Raw genomic sequence first — 19,392 nt, 5'->3', positions numbered from 1 at the left:
CCCCAATCTCTCACCCCTATCTCCCTCTCAACCCTTTCTCTCACCCTCTCTCTCTCCTCTCACCCTTGTTGCTCTCACCCTTCTCTCTCTCACCCCCTCCTATCTCACCCCTCTCTCTCTCTCATACCACCCTCTCTCACCGTCTCTCTCTTTCACCGCCCTCTCTCACACACTGCCTCTCTTTCGGCCCCTCTCTCGCACCCCGTCTCTCTCTCCCCACCTCTCTCAACTCTCTCCCTCTCTCACCTCTCTACCCCCTCTCTCATCCCTCTCTTACACTCTCTCTCTTACACTCCTCCCTCTTCTATCTCACACCCCTCTCTCACCCTCTGTCTCTCTCTCTCTTACCGCCCTCTCTCACACACTGCCTCTCTCTCGGCCCTTCTCTCGCAACCCGTCTCTCTCTCTCTCTCCTCCTCTCTCTCTCAGCTCCCTCTCTCTCTCACCGTCTCTCTCTCTCCCTTTCACCCTTCTCTCTCTCACCGCTCTTTCTCACCATGCTCTCTCACCCCTCTCTCATACCCTCTCTCTCCCAGCCCTCTCTCTCTCTCTCACCTTCTCTCTCTCTTGCACTCACCCTTCTCTCTCTTACACCTCTCTCACATCTTTCTCTTTCTATCTCTTTACCCCACTGTCTCTCATCCCTCTCTTACCCCTCTCTCTCTCTTATACTCCTCCATCTCTCTCTCACCACTCTCCCAGCCCCCTCATACTCTCACCCCTCTCTCTCTTACACTACTGTCTCTCTCCCCTCTCTCTCTACCCCTCTCTCAACCCACTCTCTCACCTCTCTCTTGCACCCCTCTCTATCTCTCTCACCCCTCTCTCTCACCCCTCGCTCTCACCCCTCTCTCTCACACACCCCTCCTTCTCTCTCTCTCTCACCCCCCTCTCTCTCACCCCTGTCTCTCTCAACCCCTCTCTCTCACCCCTCTCTCTCACACCCTCTCTCACTCCCCGTCTCTCACCCCCTGACTCTCTCACCCCGTCACTCTCTCTCCCTCTCTCTCTCTCACCGCCTCTCTCTCAACAGGCTCTCTCACTCATCCCCCTCGCTCTCTCATCCCTGTCTCTCTCCCCCCCCTCTCACCCCATTTCTGTCTCACCTCCTCTCTCTCACCCCCTTTCTATCATCGCCTCTCTCTCTCACCCCTCTCTCTCGTTCACCCCTCTCTGAGCCCTCTTTCTCCCTCACCCGACTCTCTCTCTCGCTCCCTCTCTGTCTCACACTCCTTCTCTCATTCTCTCATCCTCTCACAATCTCACCCCTCTCTCTCTCACCCTCTCTCTCTCACCCTCTCTCTTTCACCGCCCTCTCTCACACACTGCCTCTCTCTCGACCCCTCGGTCTCACCTCGTCACTCTCTCTCTCTCCCGCCTCTCTCTCTCTTTCACTTCTCTCTCTCACTCCGCTCTCTCTCATCCCTCTCTTAACCCCTCTCTCTCTTACACTACTCTCTCTTACCCTCTCTCTCCCTTCCCCTCTCTCTCATCCCACTCTTTCACCCCTCTCTTTTACACCCCTCTCTGTCTCTCTCACCCCTCTCTCTTTCAAACACCTCTCTCTCACTCACGACCTCTCTCTCACCCCATCTCTCTCACCCTCTCTCTCCCTTCTCTCTCTCTCAGCCCTCTCTCTCACCCCCCCTCTCTCACACCCATCTCTCTCTCACCCCTCTCTCTCTCACACCCATCTAGCACTCTCGTTCTCACCCCTCTCTCTCTCACACCCTCTCTCCCTCACCCTCTCTCTCTTTAATCCGCCTCTCTCACACTCCCTCTCTCTCTCTCAGTCCCCTCTCTCTCACACACGCCCTCTCTCACCCCTTCTCTCTCTCACCCTTCTCTCTCTCACACCCCCTGTGTCTCATCCCCTCTCTCTCTCTCCCCCTCTCTCTTCCCCTCTCTCTCCCCTCTCGTCCCCTCACTCCACAACTCTCGTCACCTCTGTCTCCCCTCTCTCTCACCTCTCTCATTCCGTCTCTCTCCTCCTCCTCTCATCCCCTCTCTCTGCCCTTTCTCTCCCCTCTCTCGCCCCCTCCATTTCACCCCTCTCTCTCCCTCCCTCGCCCCTTCTCTATCCCTCTCTCCTCCCCTTTCTGCCCCCTCGCGTCCCCTCTCTATCCCCCACTCGTCACCTCTCTCTCCACCACTTGCATCAGCTTACTTTCCCCTCTCTCGCCCCTGTCTTGTCCCCTCTCTCTCCCTCTCTCCCCCTCTGCACCCATTGTTCCATCTCTCTCCCTCATCGTCCCCGCTCTCCCCCTCTCGTCCCCTCTGTCTCACCCCATCGTCCCCTCTCTCACCCCCATCATCCCCTCTCTCTCCCCACATCGACCCCCTCTCTCTCCCTCTCTCTCCCCCTTCTGTCTCTCTCCCCCTCTCTCTCTCTTCTGCTCTCTCTCCCTCTCTTGACCCCTCTCTCTCCCTCTCTCTTCCCCTGTCTCTCCCCATGTCATTACCACTCTCTCCCCTCCCTCGTCCCCTCTCTCTCCCTCTCGTCCCCTCTCTCTCCCTCAATATCTCCCCCTCTCTCTCTCACTTCCCATCTCTTGCTCCCTCTCGTCACCTCTCTCTCCTCTCTCCCCTCTCTCCACCCCTCTCTCTCTCCTCTCTCGTCCCCCCTCTCTCTCTCCCCCCTCCCCATCATCCCCTCTCTCTCCTCCTTTCGTCCCCTCTCTCTCCCCTCTCGTCCCCTCACTCCACTCCTCTCGTCAACTCTCACTCCCCTCTCTCTCACCTCTCTCATTCCGTCTCTCTCCTCCTCCTCTCATCCCCTCTCTCTGCCCTTTCTCTCCTCTCTCTCGCCCCCTCCATTTCACCCCTCTCTCTCCCTCCCTCGCCCCTTCTCTATCCCTCTCTCCTCCCCTTTCTGCCCCCTCGCGTCCCCTCTCTATCCCCCACTCGTCACCTCTCTCTCCACCACTTGCTTCACCTTATTTTCCCCTCTCTCGCCCCTGTCTTGTCCCCTCTCTCTCCCTCTCTCCCCCTCTGCACCCATTGTTCCATCTCTCTCCCTCATCGTCCCCTCTCTCTCCCTCTCGTCCCCTCTGTCTCACCCCATCGTCCCCTCTCTCACCCCCATCATCCCCTCTCTCTCCCCACATCGACCCATCTCTCTCCCCCTCTCTCTCCCCCTCTCTCTCTCCCCCCTCTCTCTCTTCTACTCTCTCTCCTTCTCTTGCCCCCTCTCTCTCCCTCTCTCTTCCCCTGTCTCTCCCCATCTCGTTACCTCTCTCTCCCCTCTCTCGTCCCCTCTCTCTCCCTCTCGTCCCCTCTCTCTCCCTCAATATCTCCCCTTCTCTCTTCCCCTCTCTCTCTCACTTCCCATCTCTTGCTCCCTCTCGTCACCTCTCTCTCTCCTCTCTCCCCTCTCTCGTCCCCCCCTCTCTCTCTCTCCCCCTTCCTCTCTCTCCCCCCTCACCATCATCCCCTCTCTCTCCTCCTCTCGTCCCCTCTGTCTTCCCCATTGTCCCCTCTGTTTCCCTCTCTCATCCCCTCTCTCTCCATCATTCGTCCCCGTCTCTCCCGCTCTCGTCACCTCTCCCCCCTCATTCGTCCCCTCTCTCTCCCCCTCTCATCCCTTCTCTCTCACTCCTGTCCCCTCTCTCTCCCCTCGTCCCCTCTCTCTCTGTCTCTCCTCCCCTCTCACTCCCACCCCTCTCTCTCCCCCTCTTGTCCCCTCGCTCCCCCTCTCATCACCTCTCTCTCCCCCTCTCTTCAGCTCTCTCCCTCCCCTCTCTTGTACTCTCTCTCCCCTCTCTCGACCCCTCTCCTTCCTTCTCCCTCACCCTCATCCCCATCGTCTCCCTCTCTCCCCCCATCGTCCCCTCTCTCTCCCACCCCTCTCTCTACCTCTCTCGTCCCCTCTCTCTCCACCCTCGTCCTCTCTCTCCCCCTTTTGTCCCACCTCTCTTACCCTCTCTCCCCCCGCCATCGTCCCCTCTCTTTCCTTCACTCATCCCCTCTTTCTCCCCCTCTCGTCCCCTCGACCCCCATCACTTCTTTCCCCATCGTCCCCTCTCTCTCCCCTCTCATCCCCTCACTCCATTCCTCTCGTCATCTCTCTCTCCCCTCTCTATCTCCGCTCTCGTTCCCTCTCTCTCCTCCTCTCATCCTCTCTCTCTCCCCTTTCTCTCCCCTCTCTCACCTCCTCCCTTTCGCCCCTCTCTCTGTCCCTCCCTTGTCCCCTCTCTATCCCTCTCTTGTCCCCTTTCTCCCTTCTCGTCCCCTCTCTCCCCCTCTCCTCACCTCTCTCTCCACCCCTCTCGTCACCTCTCTTTCCCCTCTCTTGCCCCTCTCTTGTCCCCTATCTCTCCCCCATTGTGCCCTCTCTCTCCCTCTCTTCCCCTCTGCACACATCATTCCCTCTCTCTCTCCCATGGTGCCCTCTCTCTCCCCTCTCTCAGCCCCTCTGTCTCACCCCATCGTCCCCTCTCTCTCCCCCCATCGTCCCCTCTCCCTCCCCCCATCGACCCCTCTCTCTCCCTCTTTCTTCCCCTCTCTCTCTACCCCCTCTCTCTCCCTCTCTCTTCCCATTTCTCTCTCTTCCCCACGCTCGCCCCTCTCGTCCCCTCTCTCTCCCTCAATCTTTCCCCCTCTCTCTTCCCTCTCTCTCTTCCCCTCTCTCTCCCCCATTCGTCACCTCTCTCTCCCCTCTCTCTGTCACTTTCCCTCTCTCTCTCCCTCTCGTAACCTCTCTCCCCCCTCTCTCTATCACTTTCCCTCTCTCTCCCCTCTCTCATCCCCTCTCTCTCCCTCTATCGCCCCATCTCTCCCCTATAGTCCCCTCTGCCTCCCACTCTCTCCACTCTCTCTCCCTCTCTCATCCTCTCTCTCCCCATCTCTCTCCCCCACCGTCCCCCCTCTCTCCTGCTCTCGTCACCTCTCCCGCCTCATTCGTCCCCTCTCTCTCTCCCCCATCGTCCCCTCTCTCTTCCCCCCTCATCCCTTCTATATCGCTCCCGTCCCCTCTCACTCCTGTCGTCCACTCTCTCTCTCTCTCTGTCCTCCCCTCTCGCTCCCTCCCCATTCTCTCCTTCTCTTGTCACCTCTCTCTCCCGCTCTTGTCCCCTCGCTCCCCCACTCCCCCATCACCTCTCTCACCTTCTCTCTTGCCCTCTCTCATCCCCTCTCTCTCCCCCTCTGGTCACCTCTGTCTCCCCTCTCCCGAAACCCTCTCTCCCCCTCTCTCTCCCCCTCTCTCTTCCCCTCTCTCTCTCAATTACCCTCTCTCTCTCTCCCTCTCGTCTCCTCTCTCTGCCCTCTCTCCCCTCTCTCCACCCCTCTCCCCTCTCTCGTGCGCTCTCTCTCCCACAAGCTCTCCCCCTCTCTCTTCCCCTCTCTCTTTCCATCTCGTCTCCTCTCTCTCGCCCCATAATCCCCCATCTCTCCTGTCCCCTCTCTCTCCCTGTCTCGTCCCCGCTGTCTCCACCCTCGTCCACTCTATCGTCCCCTCTTGTCCCACCTCTCCTAACCTCCCTCTCATCCTCTCTCCCCCCATCGTCGCCTCTCTCCCTCTCTCTCGTCTCTCTCTTCCCGCATCGTCTCCTCTCTGGCCATCCATCGTCCCCTTTCTCTCCCTCTGTCCCCACATCGTAACCTCTCTCTCCCTCTCTCTCCTTTTTCTATCCCTCCATCGGCCCCTCTCTCTCCCTCTCGCTACCCTCTCTCTACCCTCTCTCCCACAATTCTCTACTCTCTCTCCCCCCATCGTCCCCCTCTCTCCCTCTCTCTCCCCTATCTCTCCCTCCTTCTCCCCTCTCTCTCTCCCCCTTTCGTCCCCTCACTCTCCCCACATCGTCCCCTCTCTCCCCCCCCCCATTGTCCCCTCTCTCTCCCTCTCTCGTCCCCTCTGTCTCACCCCATCGTCCCCTCTGTCTCTCCCTCTCTCCTACCCTCTCTTTCCCACCCCTCTCTCTCCTCCTCTTGTCCCCTCTCTCTCCCCCATCATTCCATCTCTCTCCCCCTCTCATCCCTTCTCTCTCATCCCCGCCCCTCTCTGTCCCCCATCATCCCCTCTCTTTAACCATCCTCCCCTCTCTCTCCCCATCTCTTCCCTTCTCTCTCACCCCGTCCTCCTCTCTCCCCTCTCTCATCCACTCTCTCTCCCTCTATCGCCCCCTCTCTCCCCTATAGTCCCCTCTGTCTCCCACTCTCTCCCCCCTCTCTCCCTCTCTCGTCCCCGTTCTCTCCACCCTCGTCCTCTCTCTCGTCCCCTCTTGTCCCACCTCTACTAACCTCCCTCACACCCTCTCTCCCCCCATCGTCGCCTCTCTCCCTCTCTCTCGTCTCTCTCTTGTCTCTCTCTTCCCGCATCGTCTCCTCTCTGGCCACCCATCGTCCCCTTTCTCTCCCTCTCTCTCCCCACATCGTCACCTCTCTCTCCCTCTCTCTCCTTTTTCTATCCCTCCATCGGCCCCTCTCTCTTCCCTCTCTCTCTTCCCCTCTCGCTCCCCTAATCGTCACCACTCTCTCCCCTCTCTCTATCACTTTCCCTCTCTCTCTCCCTCTCGTCACCTCTCTCTCCCCTCTCTCTATCACTTTCCCTCTCTCTCCCCTCTCTCATCCCCTCTCTCTCCCTCTATCGCCCCCTCTCTCCCCTATAGTCCCCTCTGTCTCCCACTATCTCCCCCTCTCTCGTCCCCATTCTCTCCACCCTCGTCCTCTCTCTCTCTCCCGCTGTTGTCCCACCTTCTCTTTCCCTCTCTCTCTCCCTCACTCCCCCTCTCTCTCCCACTCTCGTCCCCTTTCTCCACCATCAACTCTCTTCCCCATCGTCCCCCTCTCTCCCCGCTCGTCCCCTGATTCCATTCCTCTCATCACCTCTCTCCCCTCTCTCTCACCTCTCTCGTTCCTTCTCTCTCCTCCTCTAATCCCCTCTCTCTCCCCTCTCTCTCCCCCTCTCTCTCCCTCTCTCTTCCCCTCTCTCTCTCTTCCCCTCTCTCTCTTCCCCTCTCTCTCCCTCTCTTGGCCCCTCCCTCTCCCTCTCTCTCCCCCTCTCAATCCCTCTCTCTCTCCCCCCCCATCGTCACCTCTCTTTCCTTCTCTCCTCTCCTCTCTCTCCCCCTCTCGTCCACTCGCTTCCCCATCACCTCTCTCCCCCCATCGTCCACTCTCTCTCCCACCCCTCTCTCTACCTCTCTCGTCCCCTCTCTCTCCACCCTCGTACTCTCTCTCCCCCTCTTGTCCCACCTCTCCTACCCTCTCTCTAACCCCCTCACTCCCCCTCTCTCCCCCCCATCGTCCCCTCTTTCCTTCTCTCGTCCTTTTTCTCCCCCTCTCGTCCCCTCGCTCCCCATCACTTCTTTCCCAATCGTCCCCTCTCTCTCCCCTCTCATCCCCTCACTCCACTCCTCTCGTCATCTCTCTCTCCCCTCTCTATCTCCTCTCTCGTTCCCTCTCTCTCCTCCTCTCATCCCCTCTCTCTCCCCTTTCTCTCCCTCTCTCACCCCCTCCCTTTCGCCCCTCTCTCTCTCCCTCCCTTGTCCCCTCTCTATCCCTCTCTTGTCCCCTTTCTCCCTTCTCGTCCCCTCTCTCCCCCTCTCCTCACCTCTCTCTCCACCCCTCTCGTCACCTCTCTTTCCCCTCTCTTGCCCCTCTCTTGTCCCCTCTCTCGCCCCCATTGTCCCCTCTCTCTCCCTCTCTCCCCCTCTGCACACATCATACCCTCTCTCTCTCCCATGGTGCCCTCTCTCTCCCCTCTCTCAGCCCCTCTGTCTCACCCCATCGTCCCGTCTCTCTCCCCCCATCGTACCCTCTCCCTCCCCCCATCGACCCCTCTCTATCCCTCTTTCTTCCCCTCTCACTCTACACTCTCCCTCTCTCATCCCCTTTCTCTATCTTCCCCTCTCTTTGCCCCTCTCGTCCCCTCTCTCTCCCTCAATCTTTCCCCCTCTCTCTTCCCTCTCTCTCTTCCCCTCTCTCTCCCCCATTCATCACCTCTCTCTCCCCTCTCTCTATGACTTTCCCTCTCTCTCTCCCTCTCCGCTCTCTATCACTTTCCCTCTCTCTCCCCCTCTCATCCCCTCTCTCTCCCTCTATCGCCCCTCTCTCCCCTATAGTCCCCTCTGTCTCCCACTCTCTCCCCTCTCTCTCCCTCTCTCATCCTCTCTCTCCCCATCTCTCTCCCCCACCGTCCCCCCTCTCTCCTGCTCTCGTCACCTCTCCCGCCTCATTCGTCCCCTCTCTCTCCCCCATCGTCCCCTCTCTCTTCCCCCCTCGTCCCTTCTATATCGCTCCCGTCCCCTCTCTCTTTCCCGTCGTCCAATCTCTCTCTCTGTCCTCCCCTCTCGCTCCCTCCCCATTCTCTCCTTCTCTTGTCACCTCTCTCTAGCGCTCTTGTCCCCTCGCTCCCCCACCCCCCATCACCTCTCTCACCCTCTCTCTTGCCCTCTCTCGTCCCCTCTCTCTCCCCATCTGATCACCTCTGTCTCCCCTGTCCCGAAACCCTCTCTCCCCCTCTCTCTTGCCATCCTCTCCCCCTCTCCCTTTCCCGTCTCTCACTTACCCACTCTCTCTCCCTCTCGTCTCCTCTCTCTGCCCTCTCTCCCCTCTCTCCCCTCTCTCGTCCGCTCTCTCTCCCACAATCTCTCCCCCTCTCTCTTCCCCTCTCTCTTTCCATCGCGTCTCCTCTATCTCGCCCCATAGTCCACCCTCTCTCCTGTCCCCTCTCTCTCCCTCTCTCGTCCCCGCTCTCTCCACCCTCGTCCTCTCTCTCGTCCCCTCTTGTCCCACCTCTCCTAACCTCCCTCTCAACCTCTCTCCCCCCATCGTCGCCTCTCTCCCTCTCTCTCGTCTCTCTCTTGTCTCTCTCTTTCCGCAACGTCTCCTCTCTGGCCACCCATCGTCTCCTTTTTCTCCCTCTCTCCCCACATCGTCACCTCTCTCTCCCTCTCTCTCCTTTTTCTATCCCTCCATCGGCCACTCTCTCTCCCTCTCTCTACCCTCTCTCCCACAATTCTCTACTCTCTCTCCCCCCATCGTCCCCCTCTCTCCCTCTCTCTCCCCTCTCTCTCCATCCCTCTCCCCTCTCTCTCCCCCTTTCATCCCCTCACTCTCCCCACATCGTCCAATCTCTCTACCCCCCATTGTCCCCTCTCTCTCCCTCTCTCGTCCCCTCTGTCTCCCCCTATCGTCCCCTCTCTCTCTCCCTCTCTCCTCCCTTCTCTTTCCCACCCCTCTCTCTCCTCCTCTTGTCCCCTCTCTCTCCCCCATCGTTTCATCTCTCTCCCCCTCTCGTCCCTTCTCTGTCATCCCCACCCCTCTCTCTCCTCTCGTCCCCTCTCTCTCCCCTCATCGTCCCCTCTCTCTCCCACCCCTCTTTCTCCCCCATCATCCCCTCTCTTTCACCATCCGCCCCTCTCTCTCCCCATCTCGTCCCTTCTCTCTTACCCCGTCCTCCTCTCTCTCCTCTCGTCCCCTCTCTCTCCCCTCATCGTCCCCTCTCTCTCCCACCCCTCTCTCTCCCCCATCATCCCCTCTCTTTCACCATCCTCCCCTCTCTCTCCCCATCTCGTCCCTTCTCTCTTACCCCGTCCTCCTCTCTCTCCCCTATAGTCCCCTCTGTCTCCCATTCTCTCCCCTCTCTCTCCCTCTCTCATCCCCGCTCCCTCCACCTCGTCCTCTCTCTCTCTCCCCCTGTTGTCCCACCTTCTCTTTCCCTCTCTCTCCCCCTCACTCCCCCTCTCTCTCCACCCCGTCCCCTCTCTCCACCATCACCTCTCTCCCCCGTCGTCCCCTTCTCTCCCCGCTCGTTCCCTGACTCCATTCCTCTCATCACCTCTCTCCCCTCTCTCTCACCTCTCTCGTTCCTTCTCTCTCCTCCTCTAATCCCCTCTCTCTTCCTCTCTCTTCCCCTGTCTGTCTCTTCCCCTCTCTCTCTTCCCCTCTCTCTCCCTCTCTTGGCCCCTTCCTCTCCCTCTCTCTCCCCCTCTCAATCCCTCTCTCTCTCCCCCCATCGTCACCTATCATTCCTTCTCTCCTCTCCTCTCTCTCCCCCTCTCGTCCCCTCGCCTCCCCATTTCCTCTCTCCCCCCATCGTCCCCTCTCTCTCCCACCCCTCTCTCTACCTGTCTCGTCCCCTCTCTCTCCACCCTCGTCCTCTCTCTCCCCCTCTTGTCCCACCTCTATTACCCGCTGTCTATCCCCCCCACTCCCCCTCTCTCCCTACCCATCATCCCCTCCCTCTCCCACCCCTCTCTCTACCTCTCTCGTCCCCTCTCTCTCCACCCTCGTCCTCTCTCTCCCCCTCTTGTCCCACCTCACTTCCCCTCTCTATATCCCCACTCACTCCCCCTCTCTCCCCCCCCATCGTACCCTCTCTTTCCTTCTCTCATCCCCTCTTTCTCCCCCTCTTGTCCCCTCGCTCCCCCATCACTTCTTTCCCCATCGTCCCCTCTCTCTCTCCCCTCTCATCCCCTCACTCCACTCCTCTCGTCATCTCTCTCTCCCCTCTCTATCTCCTCTCTCGTTCCCTCTCTCTCCTCCTCTCATCCTCTCTCTCTCCCCTTTCTCTCCCCTCTCTCACTCCTCACTTTCGCCCCTCTCTCTCTCCCTCCCTTGTCCACTCTCTATCCCTCTCTTGTCCCCTTTGTCCCTTCTCGTCCCCTCTCTCCCCCTCTCCTCACCTCTCTCTCCACCCCTCTCGTCACCTCTCTTTCCCCTCTCTTGCCCCTCTCTTGTCCCCTCTCTCTCCCCCATTGTCCTCTCTCTCTCCCTCTCACCTCTCTGCACCCATCATTCCCCCTCTCTCCCATGGTGCCCTCTCTCTCCCCTCTCTCCGCCCCCCTGTCTCACCCCATCGTCCCCTCTCTCTCCCCCCATCGTCCCCTCTTCCTCCCCCCATCGACCTCTCTCTCTCCCTCTTTCTTCCCCTCTCTCTCTACCCCCTCTCTCTCCCTCTCTCTTACCCTTTCTCTCTCTTCCCCTCTCTCGCCCCTCTCGTCCCCTCTCTCTCCCTCAATCTTTCCCCCTTCTCTTCCCTCTCTCTCTTCCCCTCTCTCTCCCCCAATTGTCACCTCTCTCTCCCCTCTCTCTATCACTTTCCCTATCTCTCTCCCTCTCGTCACCTCCCTCTCCGCTCTCTCTATCACTTTCCCTCTGTCTCCCCTCTCTCATCCCCTCTCTCTCCCTCTATCGCCCCCTCTCTCCCTTATAGTAAACTCTGTCTCCCACTCTCTCCCCTCTCTCTCCCTCTCTGATCCTCTCTCTCTCCCCATCTCTCTCCCCCACAGTCCCCCCTCTCTCCTGCTTTCGTCACCTCTCCCGCCTCATTCGTCACCTTCTCTCCCCCATCGTCCCCTTTCTCTTCCCCACTCGTCCCTTCTATATCACTCCCGTCCTCTCTCTCTCCCGTCGTCCACTCTCTCTCTCTGACTTCCCCTCTCGCTCCCTCCCCATTCTCTCCTTCTCTTGTCACCTCTCTCTAGCGCTGTTGTCCCCTCGCTCCCCCACCCCCCATCACCTCTCTCTCCCTCTCTCTTGCCCTCTCTCGTCCCCGCTCTCTCCCCCTCTGGTCACCTCTGTCTCCCCTCTCCCGAAACACTCTCTCCCCCTCTCTCTCTCCCTCTCTCTTGCCACCCTCTCCCCCTCTCTCTTCCCCTCTCTCTCAATTACCCTCTCTCTCTCCCTCTCGTCTCCTCTCTCTGCCCTCTCTCCTCCCCTCTCTCTCCCCTCTCTCGTCCGCTCTCTCTCCCACAATCTCTCCCCCTCCCTCTTCCCCTCTTTCTTTCCATCTCGTCTCCTCTCTCTCGCCCCATAGTCCCCCCATCTCTCCTGTCACCACTCTCTCCCTCTCTCGTCCCCGCTCTCTCCACCCTCGTCCTCTCTCTCGTCCCCTCTTGTCCCACCTCTCCTAACCTCCCTCTCATCCTCTCTCCCCCCATCGTCGCCTCTCTCCCTCTCTCTCGTCTCTCTCTTGTCTCTCTCTTCCCGCATCGTCTCCTCTCTGGCCACTCATTGTCCCCTTTCTCTCCCTCTCTCCCCACATCTTCACCTCTCTCTCCCTCTCTCTCCTTTTTCTATCCCTCTCGCTACCCTCTCTCTACCCTCTCTCCCATAATCCTCTACTCTCTCCCCTCCCATCGTCCCCCTCTCTCCCTCCCTCTCCCCTCTCTCTCCCTCTTTCGTCCTCTCACTCTCCCCACATCGTACCCTCTCTCTCCCCCCATTGTCCCCTCTCTCTCCCTCTCTCGTCCCCTCTGTCTCCCCCTATCGTCCCCTCTCTCTCTCCCGCTCTCCTCCCCTCTCTTTCCCACCCCTCTCTCTCCTCCTGTTGTCCCCTTTCTCTCCCCAATCATTCCCTCTCTCTCCCCCTCTCCTCCCTTCTCTCTCATCCCCGCCCCTCACTCTCCCCCATCATCCCCTCTCTTTCACAATCCTCCCCTCTCTCTCCCCATCTCGTCCCTTCTCTCTTACCCCGTCCTCCTCTCTCTCCTCTCGTCTCCTCTCTCTCCCCTCATCGTCCCCTCTCTCTCCCGCCCATCTCTCTCCCTCTCTCGTCCCCCCTCTCTCCACCCTCTTCCTCTCTCTCTCTCTCCCCCTGTTGTCCCACCTTCTCTTCCCCCTCTCTCCCCCTCACTCCCCCTCTCTCTCCCCGTCTCGTACTCTCTCTCCACCATCACCTCTCTCCCCCATCGTCCCCCTCTCTCCCCGCTCGTCCCCTGACTCCTTTCCTCTCATCACCTCTCTCCCCTCTCTCTCACCTCTCTTGTTCCTTCTCTCACCTCCTCTAATCCCCTCTCTCCCCCTCTCTCTCCCTCTCTCTTCTCCTCTCTCTCTCTTCCCCTCTCTCTCTTCCCCTCTCTCTCCGTCTCTTGGCACCTCCCTCTCCCTCTCTCCCCCTCTCAATCCCTCTCTCTCTCCCCCCATCGTCACCTCTCTTTCCTTCTCTCCTCTCCTCTCTCTCCCCTCTCGTCCCCTCGTTTCCCCATCACCTCTCTCCCGTCATCGTCCCCTCTCTCTCCCCGCTCGTCCCCTCACTCCACTCCTCTCCTCCCCTCTCTCTCCCCTCTCTCGTCCGCTCTCTCTCCCACAATCTCTCCCCCTCTCTCTTCCCCTCTTTCTTTCCATCTTGTCTCCTCTATCTCGCCCCATAGTCCCCCCTCTCTCCTGTCCCCACTCTCTCCCTCTCTCGTCCCCGCTCTCTCCACCTCGTCCTCTCTCTCGTCCCCTCTTGTCCCACCTCTCCTAACCTCCCTCTCATCCTCTCTCCCCCCATCGTCGCCTCTCTCCCTCTCTCTCGTCTCTCTCTTGTCTCTCTCTTCCCGCATCGTCTCCTCTCTGGCCACTCATTGTACCCTTTCTCTCCCTCTCTCCCCACATCTTCACCTCTCTCTCCCTCTCTCTCCTTTTTCTATCCCTCCATCGGCCCCTCTCTCTCCCTCTCGCTACCCTCTCTCTACCCTCTCTCCCACAATCCTCTACTCTCTCCCCTCCCATCGTCCCCCTCTCTCCCTCCCTCTCCCCTCTCTCTCCCTCTTTCGTCCTCTCACTCTCCCCACATCGTACCCTCTCTCTCCCCCCATTGTCCCCTCTCTCTCCCTCTCTCGTCCCCTCTGTCTCCCCCTATCGTCCCCTCTCTCTCTCCCTCTCTCCTCCCCTCTCTTTCCCACCCCTCTCTCTCCTCCTGTTGTCCCCTCTCTCTCCCCCATCATTCCCTCTCTCTCCCCCTCTCCTCCCTTCTCTCTCATCCCTGCCCCTCTCTCTCTCCCCCATCATCCCCTCTCTTTCACAATCCTCCCCTCTCTCTCCCCATCTCGTCCCTTCTCTCTTACCCCGTCCTCCTCTCTCTCCTCTCGTCCCCTCTCTCTCCCCTCATCGTCCCCTCTCTCTCCCGCCCATCTCTCTCCCTCTCTCGTCCCCCCTCTCTCCACCCTCTTCCTCTCTCTCTCTCTCCACCTGTTGTCCCACCTTCTCTTCCCCCTCTCTCCCCTTCACTCCCCCTCTCTCTCCCCATCTCGTACTCTCTCTCCACCATCACCTCTCTCCCCCATCGTCCCCCTCTCTCCCCGCTCGTCCCCTGACTCCTTTCCTCTCATCACCTCTCTCCCCTCTCTCTCACCTCTCTTGTTCCTTCTCTCACCTCCTCTAATCCCCTCTCTCCCCCTCTCTCTCCCTCTCTCTTCTCCTCTCTCTCTCTTCCCCTCTCTCTCTTCCCCTCTCTCTCCGTCTCTTGGCACCTCCCTCTCCCTCTCTCCCCCTCTCAATCCCTCTCTCTCTCCCCCCATCGTCACCTCTCTTTCCTTCTCTCCTCTCCTCTCTCTCCCCTCTCGTCCCCTCGTTTCCCCATCACCTCTCTCCCGTCATCGTCCCCTCTCTCTCCCCGCTCGTCCCCTCACTCCACTCCTCTCCTCCCCTCTCTCTCCACTCTCTCGTCCGCTCTCTCTCCCACAATCTCTCCCCCTCTCTCTTCCCCTCTTTCTTTCCATCTCGTCTCCTCTCTCTCCCCTCATCGTCCCTTCTCTCTCCCGCCCATCTCTCTCCCTCTCTCGTCCCCGCTCTCTCCACCCTCGTCCTCTCTCTCGTCCCCTCTTGTCCCACCTCTCCTAACCTCCCTCTCATCCTCTCTCCCCCCATCGTCGCCTCTCTCCCTCTCTCTCGTCTCTCTCTTGTCTCTCTCTTCCCGCATCGTCTCCTCTCTGGCCACTCATTGTCCCCTTTCTCTCCCTCTCTCCCCACATCTTCACCTCTCTCTCCCTCTCTCTCCTTTTTCTATCCCTCCATCAACCCCTCTCTCTCCCTCTCGCTACCCTCTCTCTACCCTCTCTCCCACAATCCTCTACTCTCTCCCCTCCCATCGTCCCCCTCTCTCCCTCCCTCTCCCCTCTCTCTCCCTCTTTCGTCCTCTCACTCTCCCCACATCGTACCCTCTCTCTCCCCCCATTGTCCCCTCTCTCTCCCTCTCTCGTCCCGTCTGTCTCCCCCTATCGTCCCCTCTCTCTCTCCCTCTCTCCTCCCCTCTCTTTCCCACCCCTCTCTCTCCTCCTGTTGTCCCCTCTCTCTCCCCATCATTCCCTCTCTCTCCCACTCTCCTCCCTTCTCTCTCATCCCCGCCCCTCTCTCTCCCCCATCATCCCCTCTCTTTCACAATCCTCCCCTCTCTCTCCCCATCTCGTCCCTTCTCTCTTACCCCGTCCTCCTCTCTCTCCTCTCGTCCCCTCTCTCTCCCCTCATCGTCCCCTCTCTCTCCCGCCCATCTCTCTCCCTCTCTCGTCCCCCTCTCTCCACCCTCTTCCTCTCTCTCTCTCTCCACCTGTTGTCCCACCTTCTCTTCCCCCTCTCTCCCCCTCACTCCCCCTCTCTCTCCCCGTCTCGTACTCTCTCTCCACCATCACCTCTCTCCCCCATCGTCCCCCTCTCTCCCCGCTCGTCCCCTGACTCCATTCCTCTCATCACCTCTCTCCCCTCTCTCTCACCTCTCTCCCCTCTCTCTCACCTCTCTTGTTCCTTCTCTCGCCTCCTCTAATCCCCTCTCTCCCCCTCTCTCTCCCTCTCTCTTCTCCTCTCTCTCTCTTCCCCTCTCTCTCTTCCCCTCTCTCTCCGTCTCTTGGCACCTCCCTCTCCCTCTCTCCCCCTCTCAATCCCTCTCTCTCTCCCCCCATCGTCACCTCTCTTTCCTTCTCTCCTCTCCTCTCTCTCCCCTCTCGTCCCCTCGTTTCCCCATCACCTCTCTCCCGTCATCATCCCCTCTCTCTCCCCGCTCGTCCCCTCACTCCACTCCTCTTAACACCTCTCTCTCCCCTCTTTCTCCCTTCTCTCACCCCCTCCCTTTCCCCCTCTCCCTCCCTCCCCCGTATTCTCTCTATTCCTCTCTTTATCCCCTCCCTTTATGGCCCCTCTCGTCCCCTCTGTCGTCCCCTCTTGGCAGCCCCCAACCCTCCTGTCATCTCTCTTTCCCCTCTCTCGCCCCTCTCTTGTCCCCTCTCTCTCTACCCATTGTCCCCTCTCTCTCTCTCTCTCTCTCTCCCCCCACTCTCCCCCTATCGTCCTCTCTCTCTCCCTCATTAGTCCCCCTCTCTCCCGCTCTCATCCTCTCTGCTCCCTCATTCGGCCGGTCTCTCTTCACCCATCGTCCGCTGTCTCTCACACATCGTTCCCTCTCTCTACCCCTCTCGTCCCCTCTGCCACACCCCATCATCCCCCTCTCTCCCCATCTCGTCACCTCTCTCTCCCTCCATCGACCCCTCTCTCCCTCTCTCCCTCTCTTCCCATCACCCCCGTCGTCCTCTCTCTCTCCCCCTCTCTCTCCCACTCTCTCCCCATCGTGCCTTCTCTCTCCCTCTCTGTCCCATCTCTCTCCCCCTCTCGTACCCCTCTCTCTCCCCCCATCATCTCCTCTCTCACACCCTATTGTCCTCTCTCTCGCCCTCCCATCTCAATCCCTCGTTCGTCCCCCCTCTCCCCCATTCCCTCTCTCCCCCCATCGTCCCCTCTCTCCCTTGTCTCGTACCCTCTCTCTCCCACCATCTTCCTCACTCTCTCTCCCCATAGTCCCCTCTCTCTCCCTCTCACTACCTCTCTCCCCGCCATTGTCCCTTCTTTCTCCCCCATCGACCCTCGCTCTCTCTCTTCCCCCTCTCCCTCTCTCTCCCCTCTCTCACCCCCTCTCGACCCCTCTCTCTCTCCCCAATTCGTCCCTCTCTCTCTCCCTCTCGTCCCCTTTCTCTCCCGCATCGTGCCCTCTCTCTCCATCTCTCGTCCCCTCTCTCTTCCCCATCGTCCCCTCTGTCACCTCACTCTCTTCCCCCTGTCATCCCCTCTCTCCCTATTGTTCCCTTTCTATCCCACCATCGTCCCCTCTCTCTCCCTCTCTCTCCACTCTCTCCCCTTTCTGTCCCCTCATCGTCTCCTCTCTCTCCCCTCTCCATCCCCTCTCTCTTCCTCTCTCTCTCTCCGTCTCCATACCCCCTTCCCCATCGTCCCCTCTCTGTCCGCCTCTCGTCCCCTCTCTCTCCTCCCATCGTCGCCTCTCTCCCCTCTCTCCCACCTCTCTCTCCTTCTCTCGAACCCCCATCTCCCTCTCTTTCCTCCCTCCCCTTCGTCAGCTTTCGTTCCCCCTCTCGTCCCCTCTCTCTCCCCCCATCACCCCTCTCTCTCACTCTCTCTCCACTCTCTCTCCTTCATTGGTCCCCCCTCTCTCCCGCTATCGAACCCTCTCCCCCCTCATTCATTTCCTCTCTCTCCACCCATCGTCCCATCTCTCTCCCCATCTCCCCTCTCTCTACCCCCATCGTCCCCTCTCTTTACCCCCATCATCCCCTCTCTCTCTGCAATCGTCCCCCCTCTCTCCCCCTCTCGTCCCTTCTCTCTCACCCCCGTCCCCTCTCTCTTCCCCCCCTCTCTCTCCTTCCTCTCGCTCCCTCCCCTCTCTCATCCCCTCTCCCTTCCCCTGTCTCTCCCCCTCTCTCTCCTTTTCTCGTCCCCTCTCTCTCCCGCTCTGGTCCCCTCTCTCCCCCTTCTCTGCCCCTCACCCCCCTTGTCCCCGCGGTCTCCCCTTCTCGTCCCCCCCTCTCTCCCCCCATCGTCCCCTCTCTATCCCCTTCCTCCCCTCTCTCTCCCCCTTTCTCTCTCTCCTCCCCTCTCGCTCCCTCCCCTCTCTCTCCTTCTCTCGTCCCCTCTCTCTCCCCCCTCGTCCCCTCGCTCCACCCTTCTCATCACCTCTCTCCCCTCTCTCTTCCCCTCTCCCTCTCTCGTCCCCTCTCTTCGCCATCTCATCCCCTCTCTCTGACCCATCGTCCCCTCTCACCCTCATTCATCCACTCTGTCTCCCCCAACCTCCCCCTCTCTCCCCTCTCTTCCCCTCTCGCTCCCTCCCCTCTCTTTTCTTCTCTCGTCCCCTCTCTCTCCCCTCTCGTCCCCTCGCTCCCCTCTTCTCGTCCCGTCGCTCCCCTCTTCTCATCAACTCTCTCCCCTCTCTTCCCCTCTCCCTCTCTCGTACCCCTCTTCCCCCTGTTATCCGCTCTCTCCCCTCTCTCGTCCCGCTCCATTCCCCGCTCGCTCCCCCTCTCTCTCTCCCGTCCTCGTCCCCTCTCCCTCCCTCTCTCTCCCCCTCAACATCATCGTCCTCGCGCTCTCCCCCTCTCGTCCCCTCCCTCTCCCCCATCATCCCCACTCTCTCCCCCATCCTCTACTCTTTCTCCCCTCTTGTCCCCTCTCTCTCTCCCCCCCATTGTCCCCTCTCTCTCTCCCTCTTTACCCCTTTGCACCCATCGTCCCCTCTGTCTCCCCCATCGCCCCCTCTCTCTCTCCCCATCTCATCCCATCTCCCTCCCGCCATCGACCCCTTTCTCTCCCTCTCTCTCACCCCCGTCGTCACCTCTCTCTCCCCTCTCTCCCTCTTTCTCTCCCCCATCGCCCCTCTCTATCCCTCTCTCTCCCCTCTCTCTCCCCCTGTTAACCCACTCTCTCCCCCCTCGTCCACTCTCTCTCACCTTCTAGTCCGCTCTCTCCGCTGTCTCGTCCCTTTTCTCTCCCACCATCGTCCTCACTCTCTCCTCCCATCATCCCCTCACTCTCCCTCTCTCTACCCTCTCTCTCCCCATCGTCCCCTCTCTCTCCCCCCATCGTCCCCTCTCCCTCCCCTCTCTCTCCCCCATTCGACACCTCTCTCTCTCCCCATCGTTTCCTTTGTCTCTCGCCCATTGTCCCCTCTCTCTCTCCCCACTCTCTACCCCTGTCGTCCCCCCTCTCTCCCACCATCGTCCCCTCTCTCTCCCCTCTCTCTCCCCTCTCTCTCCCTCTCTCTACCCTCATCGTCTCCACTCTCTACCCCATCGTCCCCTCTTTCTCCCCCTCTCGTCCCTTCTCTCTCAACCTGTCCCCTCTCCCTCCACCCCCCTCTCTGTACTCGCTCCGTCCCCACTCTCTCCTTCTCTCGTCCCCTCTCTCTCCCCCTCTCGTCCCCTCGCTCTCCCCTCTCATCACCTCTCTCCCCTCTTTCTTCCCCTTTCCCTGTCTCGTCCCCTCTCTCCCCCTCTCACCCCCTCTCTCTCCCCTGTCTCATCCCCTCTCCCTCCCCCTCTCTCTCTCTCCCTCTCTCTCCCCCTCACCCCCATCGTCCCCACTCTCTCCCCCTCTTGTCCTCCATCTCTCCCCGATCCTCCCCTCTCTCTCACTCTCTCTCCCCTCTCTCTCCTCCCTCTCTCCCCCTCTCTCTCCCCCCATCGTCCCCTCTCTCTTCCCCATCGTGCCCTCTCTCTTCCCCTCTCGTCCCTTCTCTCTCACCACCGTGCCTCCTCTCTCCTCCTTATCCCCCTCTCTCCCTCTCTCCTTCCCACTCTCTTATTCCCCTCTCTCCCTCTCTCGTCCCCTCTCTCCCCACCCTCGTCCCCTCTCTCTCCCCCTCTTGTCCAACCTCTCTTACCCTCTCTCTCTCCCCTCTCTACCCCTCTC

The sequence above is a fragment of the Chiloscyllium punctatum genome, chromosome 31, assembly GCF_047496795.1.
Source record: "Chiloscyllium punctatum isolate Juve2018m chromosome 31, sChiPun1.3, whole genome shotgun sequence".
NCBI lineage: Eukaryota > Metazoa > Chordata > Chondrichthyes > Orectolobiformes > Hemiscylliidae > Chiloscyllium > Chiloscyllium punctatum.
This window is presented reverse-complemented; position numbering follows the sequence as displayed.